We start from the raw sequence: 22,717 nt of genomic DNA, 5'->3' as shown, positions 1-22,717 counted from the left end.
ATGCTGAATATCGAAAATGAGTTTTCTGTTTCTTGAAGGAAATAATATATTTAGTATTTAGTCAGTTGAAGCTAGAACACCATGGAAAACCTGGAAGTACTGGACAGTCGTTTCTTCCCATTGTGGGAATCCTCAGCATTTGTATTACCAAGAAACAAATCAAGAGGCGGTTTTGTGAAGATTTTAGTAATTTTATATAGTTGAGATGATGAGTCAATTGAAGCTAGACCACCATGGAAAACCTGACTCATGATCTCAACTATATAAAATTACTAATATCTCCACAAAACCCCCTTCTGGTAATGATCATATACTCACTAGTGATTGCCTCCATAAGGTATTTCCTGTAGTTCCAGTAAGAAGGAGTAACCAGTGGAATTCAACCGGGTTTGTTGGGAGAAATAGCTGCTCAATTTCATGGATTAGTTGAAGTTAGACGTTAACACCATTGGATGCCGGCCGGTTCAATGGTCTAATGGTTAAGTGCTCTAAGTGCTCTGATAGGTCCTGATTTCGAATCTCACGAGTGCGGTATTGTGTATGTGCACCGCTGAGGTGTCCCACAATAGAATGAAACGGTCATCTAGTGCTTCCAGGTTTTCTATGGTGTTATAGCTTCAATTTACTTATGATCTCAACTATACAAAATGTAAATTAAAAAATCTAATTTAAAAATTAAAAACAACAAATATTTTCTCTAACCCATAACTTTTATTATATTTAATAATAGAAATAACCTTTTCTACTTGATAAACATATTTTGCATTTAGCTCAAATTACTCTATTTATCATTTCAATGATTAGAAACTGGTTTAATTCTTCCAAATCTTTTTGTTGTTGGTGGGGGTGTTTTTGGTGTTGTAAATTGTCACAATTATGATTTGAGCACTAAGTTTAGGGTCATTTGATCAAATAACCGATTGAAGAAAACTGTTCATTAGCATACAAATAATCATATGGATGAATTAGCATTTCCGTTAGTAACATAATCAAGATAAGATAAGATGCACAAGCTAAAATTAAAAAAAAATTTATGAATTTCGACAGAACAAAATTAGTTTTCTTTTCCAATCATTGAATAGTCATTGGATTTATTAATCAGTTATCGTGGTAGTTTGTTGGATCTGAGTTGGCAAGAAAAAATGACTATTCAATAATCACTATAGTAATTTAATAAGAGTGAATATCTATATATATATGTCATCATTATTTTATTTCTATTCATTTCAATTCAATTAATTTATTCTTTTCTTTCTTTTTTTTGGAGGGGGGGGAGCTTTCTTTATTCAATTATGTGTTATCGTTTTGTCTTTCACCAGTTTGTGTTGTCATACTGACCTAATTGTTTCTTTTTAATTTCGTTTTATATTTTGAATGTAACACTTTCAATTATGAGAGGAGATTTTTTCCCGATTTTCTTTTTTTTTTCCCTTCACAAATTTGCATTTGACCTGTTTGATTTATGCTTCATTACAATTGTTAGAAGATTTATGATGATGATGATGATGATGGTTTGTATGAGTAGGTTTAAATATGTAAATTGTTTTTTTATAATGTATTTTGCCTTAATGGACTAAACTATATTATGTGCTTAATTACTTACTTACTTACTTAGTTATGCCTGTTACCCCGAATGGCGCATAGGCTGCCAAACAGCATTATCCAACCCACTCTATTATGTGCCTTCCTTTCTAGTTTTATCTAGTTGTTGTTCATTTTTCTCATGTCTGGCTCCATTTCTCGGAGTAATATGTCCTTTGATCTTTCTCTTCTCCTTTGGCGTTGAGGATTCCATGTGAGGGCTTGTCTTGTTGCGCCGTTGGGTGGTAAGGCTGTTGTTACACTGGTCGTTTTCTCATGCATTTGTTGTTGCGTGTGTGATAAAAGAGCCAGATCATCTGTGAAGTCTAAATCGTCCAGCTGCATCCTAGCTGTCCAATATATCTCGTGCTTTCCCCCAGATGTTGACGTCTTCATGATACAGTCGATCACTAGGAGAAAGAGAAAGGATGAAAGTAAACAACCTTGCCTAACACCGGTCTTTACCTCGAATGAGTCGGTGAGTTTTTCTCCATGAATGATTTGGTAGTTTAATCCATCACAGGAATTCCGTATGATATTGACTATCTTCTCAGGCACACCGTAGTGTCGAAGAGGCCTAGATAGTATTGTCTTATCCACGCTATCAAATGCTTTCTCGTAGTCAATGAAGTTGATGTAGAGTAATGAATTCCATTCAATTGATTATTCCACATTGATCCGTAGAGTTGAGATTTGGTCTGTACACGATCGATCCTTTCGAAATCCAGCCTGTTGATCTCGAAGTTGGGCGTCTACGGAGAACCTCATTCTGTTTAACAATACCCTGTTGAAGACGTTTCATGGTATTGAGAGAAGGGTGATGCTCCTGTAGTTATCACACTTGCTGAGATCGTCTTTCTTTGGTATTTTGATCAGAAGTCTTTCTTTCCAGTCTGTTTGTACTTGTTCTTCATCCGAAATCTTACTGAAGAGAATGTGGAGTATCGTTGCATTTGCTGCTACATCTGCTTTCAGTGCCTCTTCTGGAATGTTATCTGGTCCTGCTGCTTTGCCGCTCTTGATTCGTCTGATGGCCATGCTGATCTCTTCAATCGTTGGGAGGTCCTTGGCTGATACTTGGATGTTGGGTGGGTTCAGTGGTGCTGATCGATTCGAGAGTTCTTTGAAGTGTTCTACCCACCTGATTCGTTGTTCATCAGTGTTGGTGTTTATCCAGCCTTCCTTGCTTTTCGCTGGTCGTACTGGTTTACGGTTATTTCCAACGAGTTTCTTCGTTGTGTCATACAATTTTCTCGTGTTTCCTTCTCTCGCAGCCTCTTTCGCCGTCACTGCTAAATCTTTCACATATTCACTGATGAGTCTTGCTAGTTGAACGCTATACTCGGTTCCTAAGTCAGTCTCGTAACCTCCAAGCTAAATATACTCAGCGACTTGATCTTTAACGTCTTCATTGTAGTCGTTGGTAGGCTCATAGCATTGGATGACGTTCATTGTAATACCCTCTTTCCTTGTTTTGAAGGAGGCTTTGATGATCCTTGGTCCATGCGATTTCCGTCCTATAAATGCATTTTGTGCTTATTTGAACTGCATCAATGCAACTCCTTGTGTATGTGGGGCATTTTCTTCTTCATGACCGGAGTATAACAGAAGTTCCCCTGAAGATAGTAGTTGTTGTCCAACCTGCGTCCACGTGTTTCACTGATTCCAAGCACCTCCAGGTTGTATCTTTTCATTTCTTAACCTATTTTGAACACTCTCCCGGTCTCCCACATTGTACGAACATCCCATGTACCTAAATAAATGGTTGCTCTGGTTGTCAGAAGGGGCATCAGCCTCATGACTTCCGAAGGAACTTGGCTTTCATCATGAGGCGTCATAACTCTTCTAAATGAAGACCTTTTAACTCTCAGGACAGAGTTTAAATGGTTTGAATAATGTTTTCTGGTTAGCGTTGTTTTTGCGAGTTATTTTTCTACCCACTGCTCAAACCTCCTTCTTTATCCGGGCTTGGAACTATCAGTAACCATAGAGGAGCTCCAGGTGGAGTAAATATTATATGCTATTCATCTTTATTGTGTGGATATGGCCTGTTAGAAAACTTCTGCTATAATTCAAAGCATATAGTCTATTTATTCACAATTATATCTGACTTTTATCAAACCATATATTGTTAACAATAAGAAATTAACATTTCAGAAACAACAAAAGAGAATGCTTAATATGGAATTGTAGGTTCATTATAGAGAATCATTTATCCCCTGTCTAACTAACTTCTTCACTAAAAATAACGAGGAAAAAAACAATAGAAAACAAGGAGGGAATGTTCTGCTTTCAAGGTCACTTACAAAAAAAAACATGATTTATGGAAATTGTAATTATACTGGTAAAATGACTAGACTACTAAAATACAGTCGATTATTTGATCATAATTTACTTTTTATTCCTACATCTAATAGATCATTATAGAGAATTATTTATTCATAGACAATGTCACACGATCCAATGTCATCATTTTCTTATTTCACTAATCATTCATATACTTTTTTTCTATACTGATGTAAATTCAAGATGAATACATTTGGTGACTACTTGAAAGAAGTTTTGAACTTATGTTTGATGTAGATAAAACATCAAGGCAACTGTATATGAGGATGAAGGAACACAAACAATGTTTGAAACACATTCCTAAATCCTCAGATGATGTAAGGAAACTGGAGAACAAATCAGCGATAGCATTACACTCTATAGAATCGGGTCATACAATTGATTTCGTTCACACAAAAATCCTTCAAAAAGCTTTTAATTCTTACAAGGAGAAACAACACAGCCGAAGCCCTATACATATGGGCTAATCCAAACAGTATTAATAGGAGAGATGGAATAAAATTAGCTGTGCCATGGCAGCTAATCATTAATAAGTAAAAACCTGAACTCCTTTCCGTTTTATCTATTTTGTATTATCTGACTGACAATTACATTCAATGATTCTAAGCATTTGTCTTATCGGGATTCGTTAAACAGTTAATTGGAACATTAAAATAATATAAATATTTAGTTTCAAGTTATATTCTTCTTATTCTTCGAATTCATTCATTCTTTTATTTTGTTTATTTGTCTTCATTTTATACATGCTGTGACATATATGATGTTTTCTTAAAAATTCACCGACAGGAGACAACGTATTGTGAATAAGATTTCACCTCTCACCACTTACGTATATATACAATATGTTATCTTAATACATATTATTTCACATCACAAGTCTCTTACACACTAATATCTATACAATAATACCTAGTTTAGACATTTTTCACGCTGATTGGATGACCTATTCAGTATACAATGAACCGAAGAACCATGTACCCATTTAAATTCACTTAGTATTGTTTGTTTGAATCTTCCCATTGATATTTTAGAACTACAACTGGTCAGTCTCTAATTGGCATATGTGCATACCGCGGGTATTGCCTCGATATAGCCTTATTTCACAAGCATGGTAAGCAAAGATGGATAATGGCTAGCAGTGGAATCCATTTTGACGCGCGTTTCGTCTTATTTGGGATTCGTCAGCTGGATGTACCTGCATCTCAGAGTTGATGTTCACTCTGGGGCTCTAACCCAGTACCTTTCGCTTTAAACGCCATCGCGTTATCCACTCAGCCACTGAGTTCTGATAGCCACTTGTACCCGTTTATATTCGAAAATTTTGATGTTTAAATTCACGTAGTATTGTTTGTTTGAACCTTCCCATTGATGTTTAGGATTGCAACTGATCAGTCTCTAATTGGCATATATGCATACTGTGCGTATTGCCTCGGTATAGCCTTAATTCACAAGCATGGTAAGCAAAGATGGATGCAGGTATATCCAGCTGACGAGTCCTGAATAAGACGAATCGCGCGTCAAACTGGATTCCACTCCTAGCCACTATTCATCTTTGCTTACAATTTTGATATTCGATTATATTTCCTTGAAAAACAATGAACCAGATTGACTGGCGAAACGTTGGATTTACTTCAAATCCATTCGCTAAGATTTTACAAATACATATTCTTCCTATTTAATGTATGTTTTATACTATTCTGTAGTTATCATAATGATATATCTGTAACAATAAAGAGATTGTTTTCAACAAAATTGATAGCCATGTCACATGACATTACCAGTGATTTATTACATTTGTAATTGATCTCTTGACAATATAGATATTTATATAATAATCTAGATAAGTTCATAGTAATTAAACTAAGGTAATATATATTGAGTACAAAAATGTATAAACCATAGGCTTACTTGGCATTTAATACTATTATTGTTTTTTTCAAAGTGTCGTCAACCTAATTCATTTTTTCGATTATACCCAATCTCATAGTTTGTTATGCTAAAATATTAAGTTTTGAATAATTTATTTACGAGTTAAACTTATACTACTATACATAACTACTTTGTGTATACGATAAACAGATCTAAATATTACTATTCTATGTTGATTAAGCTTATTTATGCTTGAATAAGTTTATACTATTAAGCATACAGGATTATTTGGAGTTAATGGTTGTACTTGCTTACCTACTTACTTACTTACTTACTTACTTACTTACTTACGCCTGTTACCCCTCGTGGAGGAGCATAGGCCGCCGACCAGCATTCTCCAACCCACTCTAATGGTTATAAGGTTATATATAGATATATGAGAATTCAGCGAGGAAATTCATCTTTTCGACGAAATCATCAACTTTAACTGTATATTCGTACTGTAGGACTAGTGAAATGTCATTGAACCCTAGCCAAATCATCCGGTAGTTGGGTCACTAAATATCGAACAGGTCATCGATCCCCGTCAAGGTCAAGGACAACCAACACGCATCAGTTAATCATACGCCATGGATTGGCTCATGCGGCAGTGGTTCTACTTTCGCTTGTATCTACTTTAACTAATATATTTCTGTAATAACGTCCTTTGTGTTGTACAGTCTTCAGAGCATCCATGATCCCTTGATACGTCGATGGGGCAATCCACGTAAGGTGCTGGTCGCGAGGTGTGATTTCGAAGTTAGCTTGTTCGTTACACCGTTCCTGTCTTACTCGAGTAGGCTTCCAATCATTCGACATAGATCATCAACGTTGATGGTCTACAGTACTTATAGTTATATGGTAAATATATATTTATAGAAGGATAGAAAAGATTGCATCATAATGTGACTCGAGATTCTTATGATTAAATGAGGTTATACAATAATCAAGAGGTAAGAGAAGAATATCAAAGATGAAAATAATTTACGTGTCACAATCATGAAAGATAATTGTCCACTTGACAGATATGAAGAGAAAAAAACCCGAAAAACATAAAGGTCATAATAATAAAAACTGAATGATAATCATGAAAAAATTGTTTAAGGGTAATAATAACGCGCTTCCTGGATTCCACTACTAGCCATTATCTATCTTTGCTTATAATGCTTGTGAATTAATGTTATATCGAGGCAATACGCGCAGTATGCACATATGCCAATAAGAGACTGATCAATTACAGCCCTAAACATCAATGGGAAGATTCAAACAAACAATAACAAGTGGACTTAATAACTGATTACAGTTTAAAATTACAAAACACTAATTTAAAAAAAGTAAGAAAAAAAGCAAACCGAAACATACTACAGAAGGGAATTAGGGTCAAGGAAGGATGAGAGGTTGGACGTATTGTTTTTATATTCAGCAGTGCATAAGTTTTTGATTACACCTTTCTTCGATCCAACTCCTTTAACTGTGTGGATTATTTTAAAAGAAGACTACTTCGAAGCAATTTGTCCAGAGTTGATTAAACACATTTGTTTATGTCCTTCTTGTTATGTCTTGTAAGTTGACCGCTTTTTTTCGTATCCTAACTATTCGGATAACCCCAGGCTAGCACTACTCAGCGACTTGAAAGACCAGAGAGAAGACACGAGTATCAGAGAAGCACTTTACTACAAGGTTCATTATGTACAGAAAAAACAGGGGTTTTATAGTAATTAAAAGACCTTGAGATCCCATAGTAACAGTATGTTAACAGCCAATCAGGACCTTGTTATTTTAGTAGCATTTTAGTAGCATAGCTTCTAACTAATCGCTGATTGGTTGGTCTCTTTATGAGCCTCTCTAGAGTTTATTGTAAGCCGACCTATGTCCTTCTATAGAAATGAATTTACCACAAAACTATAATAAGTAGGTCTTAAAATTAGTTATGATCACAAAATTAAAGGTATCAGTATACGGTTGTGGAGATTGTTAAGTTTTTGATTGAGATCACGAATCGATCAATGTTAGACTACCATTGAAAACCTGAAAGCACTGGACCACCGTTCAGTCCTAGTATAGGACTCCTTATCCACGCTTCCGTTTGCAGAATTTAAATTCATGACCTTAGGTCTCACTCTTGGACGCTTAACCTTTAAACCACTGAGCTGTAATCCAGCGGTGTTAATATATAAATTCATCCAATTCACGACTATCTTCCAGTGCTTCTAGGTTTTCAATAGTGGTCTTACATTAATCGATTCATGATCTTAATCAAAACTCAGTAATCTCCACAAACTTATTCTATTCATTGAAGTGTATTGAATAGATGTTTTGTTATTCTTCTAAATTTCTCAACAATATGGACAACCGTGCGTCTAGGGAACAAAAGTATGAAGCAGGGGTTTGTAGAGATTCCATTGGTTAAGCGCTCTGGCGCGCGGCTGGTAGGTCCTGGTTCCGAATCTCGTGAGGCGGGATCTTGGATGCGCACTGCTGAGGAGTCTCACAATAGGATGAAACGGTCGTTAAAGGCTTCCAGGTTTTCCATGGTGGTCTAGCTTCAATTGACTCATGATTTCAACTATGAAAAAAAGTATGAAGGTTTAAAGAAAAACTTCCAAATTTTTCAACAAACTTTTTTGATTGAGTTTTAAAAATGCAGAAATCATCAGTGACATTAATTGAAGTAGGAAAGTCGAATCATTGAACTTTGATTAAATAATAAATATGTGATATATTGATTTCGATTTGATGTCTAGTAGTGTTTATGAGTAATGAATTCAGCCTATAAATCAAATATAAAACACTTATGTCATGAATATAGAATTATTTAGATCATGAATATTTCACAGCTAAATGTATAACAGAAGACAATAAACTAAACAGATAAAGTTGTTTATAATATTTTCTATGGTTCGAATAGACATAAGACCATATGTATAATCATAGATTATTCTAAATGCACTTGGTATTGTTTACTTGAATCTTACGGTTGATGTTTAGGACTTTAACCCATTGCACAAGTAAGTGGATATCAGGACTCAATGGCTAAGTGGATAACACGATGGCGTTTAAAGTGAACGGTATTGGGTTGGAGTCTCAGAGTGAACATCAACTCTGAGATACAGGCACATTCATCTGACAAGTCCAAAATAGAATGTAACGCACGTCCTGGATTCTACTGCTATCCACTATCCATCTTTGCTTATAATCGATTATTTTATTTTGAACATATATACAGAATACATTCCGATTTTCAACCATAATCAGGCTGATACAGAAAATAATGATACATATAAAAAATAATTATGTATTGTTAAATTGTTTGAAATGATGAAGTTCATAAATGTTATTTTAGAAGGGAGATAGTTACAACGAATATAGTAATAAGAGGCAGCTGTTGGAAATAGTTAATTCTTAGTAGGAGTGTGGTTTGGGCTACTTATATCCACACAAGTAGTATATAGTGATAGTCGGGTATTGAATATATTTCAGTAGAAGATCGATAAGGAGAGAACGGGAACGGGACACAATTGGTATGAAAATGCATGAATAATATTAATCGGAGACTATGGACTGATATATGCAGAAGGAACGGTCAAGATTAAAACAACTGATTGATAGTTTGCAAATTAACTATTAGCTATATGGTTCTCATGTTTTAGTGAGATAGTCTGTAATGTTGAGCTCAAACATTCTATTGTCTACACCCGTGTTCTCGTTCACTACAGGAGGACCAGAATATCCTGTCGATTTATGAATATAATATGCTGAAAATCATTTCCCATCCCATTTAAGAGTAAATATAATCATATACAACTATTATCAAGTTGTAAGCAAAAATGGATAGTGAGTAGCGGTGTAATCCAGGACGCACGTTTCATCCTATTTGGGACTCGTCAGATGGATGTACCTGCATCTCAGAGTTGATGTTCACTCTGGAACTCCAAACCCAGTACCTTTCGCTTCAAACGCCATCGCGTTATCCACTCGGCCACTGAGTCCTGATAGACACTTGCTTGTGCGATGGGGTGAAGTTTAAATTCATTTAGAATTGTTTGTTTGAATCTTCCCATTGATATGTTAGGACTGCAACTGGTTAGTCTCTAAGCGAAAGGTACTGGGTTCGAGTCCCAGCGTGAACATCAACTGTGAGATGCAGGTACATCCAGTTGACGAGTCCCGAATAGGACGAAACGCGCGTCCTGGATTCCACTACTAGCCATTATCCATCTTTGCTTACCATGCACATTCCTTTTAATGTAACTAACTTTTTAGAAATACAAATTTGTTTTAGGGAATAAAACTAAGTCAAATCAAGGGAATATTTAAAACAAACTCATAAAGAGAGAACTAGTCAATTCCAAACTGTCTCATTAATTTTTATTGTTTTTTTTCATTGTATACCAATCATAAAATTTTCCTATATCTTGATACTACTCAAATATAATTAATCGACTGAAAATCATACTTGTCATTTATCATTTCCTGTATAAATATATCTATTTTATGATTTATAAATCTAACTTATTTCAAAACTGAAGAAAATCTCCTAGCTCCTTTTAACGTAATAACTCATTAAATTTAACAAAAGAAATATCTACCATTTATATTTCAATTTGTTTGGGAGCACACTTCCTTGTGCAATTGCAACTTCACCAAGAAGCTTGTTCAATTCTTCATCGTTGTGGTTGATAAACTGTAAATGTCTTGGAATGATGCAAGTCTTCCTGCTATCCAGAGCGGAATTATCAGCTAATTCCAACAATTCTTACTTACTTACTTACTCATCAGACAAATCAAGAGCGGTAAAGCAGCAGGAACAGATAACATTCCAGAAGAGGCACTGAAAGCAGATGTAGCAGCAAATGCAACGATACTCCACATTCTCTTCAGTAAGATTTCGGATGAAGAACAAGTACAAACAGACTGGAAAGAAGAACTTCTGATCAAAATACCAAAGAAAGACGATCTCAGCAAGTGTGATAACTACAGGAGCATCACTCTTCTCTCAATACCAGGAAACGTCTTCAACAGGGTATTGTTAAACAGAATGAGGTACTCCGTAGACGCCCAACTTCGAGATCAACAGGCTGGATTTCGAAAGGATCGATCGTGTACAGACCAAATCGCAACTGTACGGATCAATGTGGAATAATCAATTGAATGGAATTCATCACTTTACATCAACTTCATTGACTACGAGAAAGCAACAACAACAATTCTACAACCAAATATTCGAGAACTGCAGTTAGATAGACGGAAACACCGGCACCAAATCTCTCAGAGTAATTATCCTTACGTAGAAGACGATGTACACGACCATTTACTGAAAAAATATTTTAAAAAATGAGTAAATTATTTTTTTAAACAAATATATGTTGATTTATTTTACTAATCACCGTATTTGAATTCAGTCAATAAACATAATTTAACGCTTTGTAATTTGCATCTTAGATTGAACTTAGCTGAGGAACCATTGGAAAATGCGAGGTGTCGGATAACTGTTCCATCTTAGTGTGAGACTACTAATCATAGCTTGGTACACAGACAGAGAAGACTTCTACCATCGTCTATCAGTATAACCAAAATACTCATAAGGTTATATATATCAACTAGTAGGTAACAACATACTACTAGTCAGCAATCGTAATTATACATAATCAGGTCACAGGAGTTAGGGCTAATAACAATAGATGAACAATTAATCTTCAAAGCTTACGACATGGTTACTCACCGCTCCTTGCAGGTAAACCCACATTTTATGAAATTAGAGACTCCATGATCAAGTGGTCTAATTCTGTCCTCATTGACAGATATCAAGTAGTTAAAAGAAATATCCCCTCCCTATTGGAATCTCATTCGGTCACAAACTGTATAGTTAAAGATAGTTTCTCATGACCTCTGAATTTCATAGCCTATATAAATTATAATTGCAATTGCTTCATCATGAGTATGCCCTTTCTGTATGACGATGACCTTCAGGTAGTATATTCACCTTCTCCCAAAGAGATTACCAACAGGAAAAATTACATCAAGCTAAGAAAGCTTATTTTATAGTGTTCTCGATGAAACATGAAAAGTAACATTGACAAATGCGTATAGATTTGCTTTCATAATCCTTATCTCAATTTCAACTCCACTGAAGGTGGTAAGGAGCAACCAAGGGTTCCTTCAGTGGTAAACCAAAGACTAAAATAGTTACGTAAGATGCACTTCTCAGAGTGACTAACAATTCGCGCATTTAGGTCACGTCAGCTTCTAGTTTGTATATTACATAACCTCAACAACAGTAACACAAGTATTCTGTTGAACATCGTATTTCTGACAACTTCTAGAATACTGTACTCTTATTCTCAGTAGTGTTCTTATTAAAGACGAACATATATTACAATCTATCAATCGTTGAGTAACACTCCGGATGCTCAACAGTAATTGTAATTTACACCAAAAATTCAGATGCATTAGTCTAGTAGTCGGTTATTTATGGTGGCATATACTAAATATACTATTTTCTTCAAGAAACAGAAAAGTCCTTTTTAATATTTAGCATTGCAACCGAGTCTGAAGATTCACCGATTTATGATACTCAACTCAATATCGAGAGTGAATATATTTCATTCTAACTTCACTCACAATTCCAATTAACGACAAAGTACACATTGGATCAGTGATTCTCGAACAGTCTGCCACAATATATCTGTGAATGTTGGTCACTATGATTGTTTGTGTGACACGTCGATTACCTGTTCTCTTTTAACGATGCTGAGAAAATTTCAACACTAGCAGTTCCATATCAATCCAATAATGAAATGATAGTGATTTTGAATGTGGGAACATTATCATCGTTGAGAGTGATTATCCAACTTGTCTTCATGTTGACAATTTATGCATTTATTTGTTCACAAGCAGAAATTATGATATCTTTACACTATGTATGGTTAAATCCAGAATACACTGTCATTCATTGTTTTTAGGTTACGTGAAACAGTTGAATAATTTGTATAGAATTGTTTGTAGTGAGGTCAGTAAATTAGGAGTAAGTGAAGCAGAAGTAAAACGGGAGATTTTTCAGGGTATATTTTTGTTGTTGTTCGATGCTCTATTTCTTTGTTTTTTCTCTGTAGATGCAGATGATTTAAAGAGCCGTGTAACAATGCTAAATTTGTTATATACGGAAACTAATAAACGGATCATTGTACCGTATATAGTTCACACATTAAAAGTTATGGTAAGATTACTGAGATCGTTTGGAATATGTGCAACACATAAACCAAGGAAATCAAATCAAATAATCTTATGTAAACCAAATAATGAAATGAAAAGAAAATGCTATGCACCACCCTTTCTAACTGCACGAAATATTCCATTCGAAAAGTTGATGACATTTGCATCTTCGTCTGAATGAACCCTAGCTAGTTGTCAAACACCGCGACGTAACTTCACTCACATCAATCCACGTGTACAATTGTGAATACATATATAATAGGGAAAATGTTAAAATCTTGGATAGTGGGGATACTAAGAACAGCAGAGAATTCTTGAAAGCAGGTTGGCACTTGCACTAATCAACAATCAACAAAGACACACTGAAATCTATTCAATTTATAAACTAAATAAAGATACCTCGGCCATAAATGGTATCAAGAATCGAGTCATTACAGTGCTCTAAAATCATATAACCCCCAATTATCCATAAGATCGAGTCATATGCCTCATATTACTGTGATATGTGTGACTATTGTTTTTTTCAAAACAACTTACGAATCACTCCTTTCGAATAATATGGACAACTACGGACATACATTCGACTGGGAAAATGTGCAGATTTTGGACAGAAGCAATTCCAAAAATACCAGAGAATTTTTAGAAGCTTGGCACTCAGGTCAATCAGCAATAAACAAACATATTGAAATCAATCCAATCTATCAACCAATCAAGAAAATTATGCAGGAATATAGGAACAAAATCAAACCAATAGGAGATACAACCAAAACAAAGAAATAAACAATGACAGATTTAAGGTCAATAAGAACCAATCAACATCGAGGTGCAGAGGACAAGCTGTGAATCACATGTGGAGAAATTCAAACACTTCACTTCTACCGGAAGTTTGTGACGATGATGTCGTTCAGAAGGACGATGAAAGCTCCACGACCAAACCATCCAGCTCAGAGAACAAACCAACATCAAAATATATCTTTGTATTCATTTGGTATTGAGTGCAACCTGTATCAAAGCAATCATGACTATAAATAAGTGTACATGACGTATATATATATATATATATATGATGTATAATTTGAATAAAAGTAATAACCATTTTATCGTAAAGCAAGTAAATACAATTGTGTACTATTGTGGTGTTGGCTACTTATATCCACATAAGTAGTATAGAACAATGGTCGGGTATTGAAAGTATTTCAGTAGAAGATCGATAAGAAGAGAACGGGAACGGGACGCAATAGTTATGAAAATGCATGGACAATAATAATCGGAGACCATAGACTGATATTTTCAGAAGGAATGGTCAATATTAAGACAATTGATTGATAGTTCGCAAATTAACTGTTTACTGTACAGTTTTTAGATTGTAGTGAGATAGTCTGTAATTTTGTGCTCAAATACATTCGATTGTCCCCACCCACGTCCTTGTTCACTATAAGAGGACCAGAATATCCTGTTGATTTATGAATATAATATGCTGAAAATCATTTCCCATCCCATTTAAGAGTAAATATAATCATATACAACTATTATCAAATATTTTATAGATGGTTTATATTATGAAATAATATAAGTTGGATTATCTTTCGAAATAAGAATCTAATTGATTTTGGTTTCTTATAGTTGAATTCATGAGTCAATTAAAGTTAGACCACTATGGAAAACCTGGAAACATCAGATGGCTGTTTCGTTCTAGTATGGGACTCCTCAGCAGTGCACATTCACGATCCCGCTCTTGAGATTCGAACCCAGGACCTATCGGTTTCGTGAGAGAACGCTTAACTTGCAGACCAATGAGCTTACATCCAACGGTAATAATATCTAACTTCAACCAACCCAATTATGGTACAAAACCACTTACTTCAGTCTATTTCAACATCATCTTATTCACTGAAGTAATCTTAAATCTAGGATTGAAAAAGCTTTATAATTTCATCACGAATCTATTTCGTTTTAAAATTAAGATGATCATTTTTTGAGTTGGTTATTGAAGATGCTACAAAACTTGCAATTTACAACATTCATTCATTGTTCAGTTAGTTAATTTTAAGTTCATCTAGGTCCTAAAACGGATGCGTGTATGATAATCTTGACGAAGTAAAAGAAAATCTAACCTCTATAATTACTCGACACTTGAATCTGGATTAACAAGTGACCTTAACTTGTTAAATGATTTTTCATACACATAGTTTACTTCATTATTTTGAAGAGAGTAAGAACAAAGATTCTAACAGAATAGCATGAATTCATTTTATTTCGTTTGATTCTCATCAGCTTTCTTCAACCTGTGATATTTAGAAACATAATTACAAAAAGAGTTTAAATTACTTACATGAAAGAGTTCATATAGTTAAGATCACCAGTCAATTGAAGCTAGACCACCGTGAGAAACTGGAAGCACTGGACGGCCGTTTCATCTTATTGTGGGACTACTCAGCAGTGCGCATTCACGATCCCGCCTCGTGAGATTCGAACCCAGGACCGATCAATCTCGCGTGTGAGCGCTTAACCACTAGACCACTGAGCCGGCCATCCAGTGCTTCCAGGTTTTCCACGGTGGTCTAGCTTCAATTGACTCATGATCTTAACTATATCTCCACAAAACCCCTTTATGATAATGAAAGGGTTCAATCAGAAGTTATTTTGAAGTCACATTAGTATAGTAAAACAAGGATGTAAATACATTTTATAGACTGAATATTATACATATATATCTTATGTAAAAGAACCTTCTACAATATATGATAGATATGATCATATGTCAACAAGTATTTCCTTTATATAATAATTAAATCCCTTAACATATTAAAGATTTTTCAAGAATACAGGAATTTATTATTAGTAATGGAATTAAAGACTCCTGTTTCATCTTATTCGGGACTCATTAGTCATGATTACCAACGACTGAATGATTTAAGTTTCTTTTTGCTAATGATATAATAAGGTCGTGGATACGCACTGTTGAGAAGTCCCACAATAGGACGAAACGGCCGTCCAGTGCTTGCAGGTTTTCCCTGGTGGTTTAGCTTCAATTGACTCACGCTTTCAACTATGAAAATAATTTTTTTTTGTAAACCATGTATCGAAAAAAAAGATTACAACTTCAGCAAACCATTTTGAATTTACATTATATTTTTCCCTTAAATGTTTTCAATTTTCTACTAATTATTAATTTTAATATTGTGTTGTGTGCTACTGGTGTTGACAGATATAAGTAGTATGTATCATCAATTGAAAGTGAAATACCTGGCGGTACAAAATTAAGAAGATCAAAGAAAAGAGAGCGGTTTATGTGAAAACGAAGGGACAATGAAGGCTGTGACAATTGATTGATATTTTACAAATTTGATATTTACTATATGGTTCTCAGATTTTACTAAGGGATGCTGTAATTTTATGTTCAGATACATTCGATTGTACCCACTGGTGTTCTTGTTCACTAAAATATGTCTAACACAATTTGTGATGATAAAAATTACATAAGTGAATAATATTAACTGTGATGCTGCCCGGGAGCCCAAACCGAAGCAGGCGCATTTCTTAAGGGGCCATATCCGGAGCCTTTCACCTAAGGATCTGATCCACAAGACAGTGAAGCATCGTAAGGAGATGCACTCCCATGGTAGCCAGTGACCAACAATAGGTTCATACGCCATTTGTTCCCTCAGGATACTGGAACCCATGTGCATCATTGGTTTGGAATCAGGGTTTACCAACTCCTCTAGATAGACTTTCGGCATCCACCAACCCGATTGAAGCGTCGGACATTCGCGTTTCATCCTCTCACTTTCGTAAACAACACCTCCGCCACGAGAAGGCAGTGAGTAGGACTTCCCTGTCAGAGGCTATATACGCGTGGCCATGTGAGAGCATTTGTAGATGGAGAGCGGACTCTTCCCACTCTTGGCCGTACCAGGGCATTTGAGGGCTAAAAGTAATATCGTAGAGGGTATGAAAATAATGGTAATTCAACAGGACAAGTTATAAACTCATACTATTTTAATACAGTCTTTTTCTCTTGATTCATACAGTTTCATGAAGTATATGATCTAGATACAAAAAAGTATTTTCATTAATAAAAAATCAATTTTATGGATGATAATTTTAATGGGAAAAATTGGTAATTAATATTGAATATTTAAATAATTACTTGAATTAAGTCGGTACTATGAATTAAGTGCATCATTAATTTATGATCCCGCCTCATATGTATGTATGGTAATTCAGGTTATCATTATTACTACCATTAGTTTTACTGTTTATAATGATGATTTATTTTATAACATTCTACAAATGTTTACGTAACTTTGGATACAAATGTTCTTTTAAGGTTAATGGAAAGTTTATCCCTGGTTAACGAGTCAGATGAGAATTAAGGATAAGAATTAAGTTTCTGAGTGAATTTTTTAACTCATTGACATCAATTATAGTTCCTTAGGTTCGAATCTTGCGAGGCGGGATCGTGGATGCATGCTGCTGAAGAGTCCCATATTAGGACGAAAAGGCCGTCGTGTGCTTCCAGGTTTTCCATGGTGGCCTAGCTTCAATTGACTCATGGTTTCAACTTTGAAAATTATAGTCCCATTGACATTTATAAAGTCCTAGATACCTCTCTAATCTTTTTATCGAATCGTTCAGAAGTCTACATACAAAGCTCATCAAGGATCAAACTTATAACCACCGGATCTTAAGTCATGTGTTTTGATCTAAAATCATTTATGTTAAAATTCACATAACTTTTAGTAATTCATTAATTCATAATTAACTTAATTAAAAGTTTTATTCTTAAGATGAAATAGCTATCCGGTTGTAGTGAACGAGAACATCAGTGGGGACAATCGAACATATCTGAACACAAATTTAAGGAACCTCTTAGTAAAATCTGAGAACCATGTAGTAAATACTTCATTTGTAAAATATTAATCAATTTTCTGAGACTTCATTTTTCCTTCATTATCACATCAATCTCTCTCTGTTCTCATTCTCTTTTCTTCAATCTTTTTAACTTTGATGATACATACTACTTCTATCTGTCGCCATCAGTGACACATATCACATAGTGATTCCTGGATTTTTAATAATACTTCAACTTAGGTTGATCTGTAACGATTATCACTTCCAAATTAAGGAATCTTCTGGATATACTAAAAATTATTTAAAAGATCTTTTGACATTTAATTTTCCATTTTTGTTCTGGCTCATTCTTGAATACCATTACCGTGTATTCAGTTCTCCAATTAACCTAATTTTGTAGGTAATATATAAGTGATAACATTTTATTCAACTTACGCTTTACCTAATTCATAACTACTTTAAGTTCAGGCATGTTCACATTAATTTTTCACTAAGATCATTTCCATTCGTAAATATTATCCCTTTTAATATTGCTGACTATAGGTAACTGTTGACAGTATCCTGAAAATAAAATGAATTCATATTATATCCTCTAATCAAATCACTGAACTCGTCTTATTCCAAATTTATGAAGAAATAAAAAAACATTCATTGTTATTTTAAGTATACTACATGAAAGTTTGCAAAATTGTAACGAATAGAAACATCATTCATACTACTTACTTGGTATTAAACAGTAATATGCTGAGACAAACAAATTAATGAATATTTTAAAAATAAATATTCATTTTGAGATGGTAGAGAAGATTGGTAGCTCAAGTTGGGGATTTTGATGAAGTTTTGTTCTCTGAGCTAGATGGTTTGGTCGTAGAGCTTTCATTGTCCTTCTGAATGATATCATCAGCACAAACTTCGGGTAGAAGGCTGATAGTAAAATGATCATGGTTTTTAATTTACTTTTAACAGTAAATTTTGAGTAAATAATAGTAAACAGTAAGAAAAAAATAGTGGTTTGTTTAAGTGTTATCGAAATATGTACTCACTATGTCTAGGTTTACACATTCCAAATACAGAAAAATATGTGAAGTGATGAATAGTTGCTAATCGTGAAATCCAAGATCTACGCTTCTTCCTATTTGACGATCCTTAACTGAATGTAATAGTATTCAAAAGTCGATGTTCAGTTGCAGACTCGAATCCAGAGTTTTACTCTGTAACGAGGTGGATAACGCAATGGTGTTTTAGGCGTTCGGTATTGGGTTTGAGTCTTGGAGTGAATATCAATTTTGGAGTACAGGTACATTCAACTAACGAGTCCTGAATAAGAAGACATCATCAGCACAAACTTCGGGTACTGTTGATGTCGTTCAGAGGGACGATGAAAGCCCCATGACCAAACCATTCAGCTCAGAAAACAAAACTTCATCAAAATAAATAATCATTATCACACACATATATTGAAGAGACATATTATCTAATTGCATACGACTAGTTGCAATTATCATTAATCTTACAATAGTAATTAGCTACTCAGTCAATCGAATGTATTTAAGCAAAAATTACAGACTACCTCAGTAAATTCTGAAAACCATACAATGGACAGTTAATTAGCAAATTAACAACCAATAGTCTCGATCATCACTGTTTCTTCTCTAATTCCATTGTTCGTGCATTTTTCTTCCGATTGCGCTTCGTTTCAGTTCTTTCCTCATCGGTCTTCTGCCAAAATACATTCTATGTCTGACCAATACCATATATATAGTAGACCACACCACAGTATATGTATACATTCGATTAAACTATTCTTATTTCCTTATAGGTGAACAAATCGAATTAAAGCATATATATTTAATACCAAAAGCAGACAAATGAATATTTCTTCCTCGAACACTTCTTTCTTTTTCTTTCTACAATTTTCTCACTTATTTTAACCAATCAAAAATGAGGATTTCATGAAAGAAAAAAGAAAAAAAAAGAACACAGGAAAAATGAGAATTACCCAGCAACAAATCAAAAAAACAAACAATCACTATGGTACAGTAGAAATGATAATAATTTTTTTTTTTTTAATAGACTTATGTAATTTGTATGATAGTTACTAAGTCAAATCATTGGTTACAATAAGTAGTATTAAAGTAGTATTATTACTACTTTTTTTTCTTTTTTTAAAATATTCAAATCTACTTGGAGTATTATTTTTTTGGTAAATTGAATTATTATTTGTGAATAACAAATAGTTGGGAGCAATCACCAATACATAGTAACCTATTGCGTGGGTGTATTTTATTATTTTACTATATTAACTATAAGAAGATAATACATATATATATATAAGTTAATCACTGGGAAAGTTAAATTGTTGTATCTATCCACGGTAAGATTTGAATTTCATTAATTTTTTTGAAATTACAATGTCTACAAGTATTTTTGTTTTATTATATGAATGAATTATTTTAAATAAAGTTGGATTATTATCAGAAAGGGGGTTTTGTGAAGATTTTAGTAATTATATATAGTTGAGATCATGAGTCCATTGAAGATAGACCACCATGGAAAACCTGGACGGCCGTTTTGTCTTATTGTGGGACTCCTCAGCAGTGCGCATCCACGATCCCTCCTCACAAGATTCGAACCCAGAACCTATCAGTCTCGCACGTGAGTGCTTAACCATTAGAACACTGAGCCGGCCAGCATCCAACGGTGTTAATGTCCCACAATAGGAAGAAATAGCCGTCCAGTGCTCTCAGGTTTTTCATGGTGATCTAGCTTCCATTGGCTCACTATCTCAATTATATAAAAGCTGGATTATGTTAATTAATTAAATTATAGTTTATGTGTTTCATTTACTGTAGTGCTTTATATAATTTATTTGAAATATTATCATTGACAATTTAGAGGTAGGATATATATTGGTGAATTTGTAGCGCATTGGTGAATTTGTAGCGCATTAGTTTTTTTAATTATCCATTATCTGTGAGGTACGAAGGTTTTTACAGATGTTTTTTCTGTCAATTTAGTAAATTCACTCTTGTGTATATGAGCTTAATATTCATTGAAGATTTCGTTTCATACTTTGACTTTCATTTTATTTGTTATTTGTATCCACCAAGTTGAGTTACGTTGCGTTAGTGTATTTTTAGCATATAGATGTTAATAGCTTTGAATGATTAGCAAGATATCCTGCGAAAATTATGTTCTGCAATGAAATTTTTTCTTATCAACTAAGCCCAAAATTATGAGGTGAACCACCGAACACCGTAAAAATGTTGGTTAATCTTATATAAAATCTGTAGAAAACTTTAACATTACCTTAGTAGTATTATAATTAACAAAACAAGATTAATATTATGTGTATGTTAGTCTTTGTATGAAGTGGTATTTATGACTTAAAAAATAATGACCGAAAAAAAGACGAAGGTATAGTAATCTTATTGTTAGTTTCATGTGATAATCCTACAACAAGTTGTTCCCTTTTGTACAAACTTTGACGGCGACACTATAATTTATGGACGAACCAATTAGGTATAAGATAATAGGTCTCTGATTTTGGCGCGAAATGAACTCATCCATTTGGATAAATAGAGTTTTGGCATTATAGCTTATATCAGTTCATGATGAAAACCCCAAGTATAATTCCTAACCTTAACCATGAACTGTAAATTATAATTAGAACTCCTCACACAGGTTTATAATCGTCATTTGGTCTTAGTTATTATGTTGACACTCTCAATGTCATTCTAGGGTCTCTCAAAGGTCGTCCATAAACTATAGTCTCACCACTTTGACATATATAACAAAACTATAGGCAATCACATAAACATTTTGTTATGGTCTATCTTTTGATTAGATAAATAAAAAAGATATATATTACATGAAAACCTAGAGAAAAACAGTGCGAATATTCAAGAAAAAAAATGAAAAGAATATAACAGGTTCTTTGTCAAGAACATCAATTAACTTTCCTTGAAAGTATTCAGCTGAAAAGCATAACTTCATTGGTCTTGTTAAATTTATTTGAAACAGTATTAAGATTTTCTTGAAACTAACAATCATTTTAAATAAAATCTAAATGAGTCAATCGAAGCTAGACTATCATGGAAAACCTTGAAGCACTGGATGGCCGTTTCATCCTATTGTGAGATTCTTCAGCCGTCCATTGCTTCCAGGTTTTTCATGGTGGTCTAACTTCAATTGTCTCATGATCTCAACTATATAAAAATAACTAAAATCTCCACGAAACCCCCTTCTGATAAAGTCTAGATTAGTTTTTTTCTTAAATGGATTACTAAAAGTATTGTTTATTATCTGAACTATTTTATAAATGAGCATAAGCCTGTTGATATACTAAAACATATTATTTGTTTTATTAAATACGAATTACGTGCTGCTGTTTAGTTTTAGTGTTGTTTGTATTGACCTATTTATATCTTAAAGAGAATATATTCTTAATGTAAACAATATTTTGATGAGTTCTAATATACGATTCAATAATTTAGGGGGGGGGTTAGTTAGTATTAGTGCATTTCCTTCTTATTGCTGTTAGTGATTATCAAAATTTTACAAAAGATAGAGCTTTAGAAAACAATGAAAATTGTCATGATACACTTCAGTAGACAAATTTTCATTTCACAAGCAAAGATGGATAGTGGCTAGCAGGGGAATCCAGAACGCGCGTCTAATTCTATTTGAGACTCGTTAGCTGGATGTACTTGCATCTCAGAGTTGATGTTCACCCTGGTACTTGAACCCAATACTGTTTGCTTCAAAAGCCATCGTATTATTCACTAAACTGCTGAGTCCTCATAGCCACCTGCTT

The 22,717-nt window shown here is 34.1% G+C and overlaps 1 non-coding gene across 1 annotated transcript; it reads right to left on the bottom strand.

Moving 5' to 3' along the window:
• Window positions 1-5,142: 5,142 nt before the first annotated feature.
• Smp_tRNA_02386_Sup_TTA.1.1 lies at window positions 5,143-5,209 on the bottom strand. The gene has a single exon. It is a non-coding gene (tRNA).
• Window positions 5,210-22,717: the final 17,508 nt, after the last annotated feature.

This window comes from Schistosoma mansoni (genome assembly GCF_000237925.1).
Source record: "Schistosoma mansoni, WGS project CABG00000000 data, chromosome 1 unplaced supercontig 0034, strain Puerto Rico, whole genome shotgun sequence".
In the NCBI taxonomy this organism is placed as follows: Eukaryota; Metazoa; Platyhelminthes; class Trematoda; order Strigeidida; family Schistosomatidae; genus Schistosoma; species Schistosoma mansoni.
Note: the sequence above shows the minus strand (reverse complement) of the source record. Positions and strands in the feature narration are given on the sequence as shown.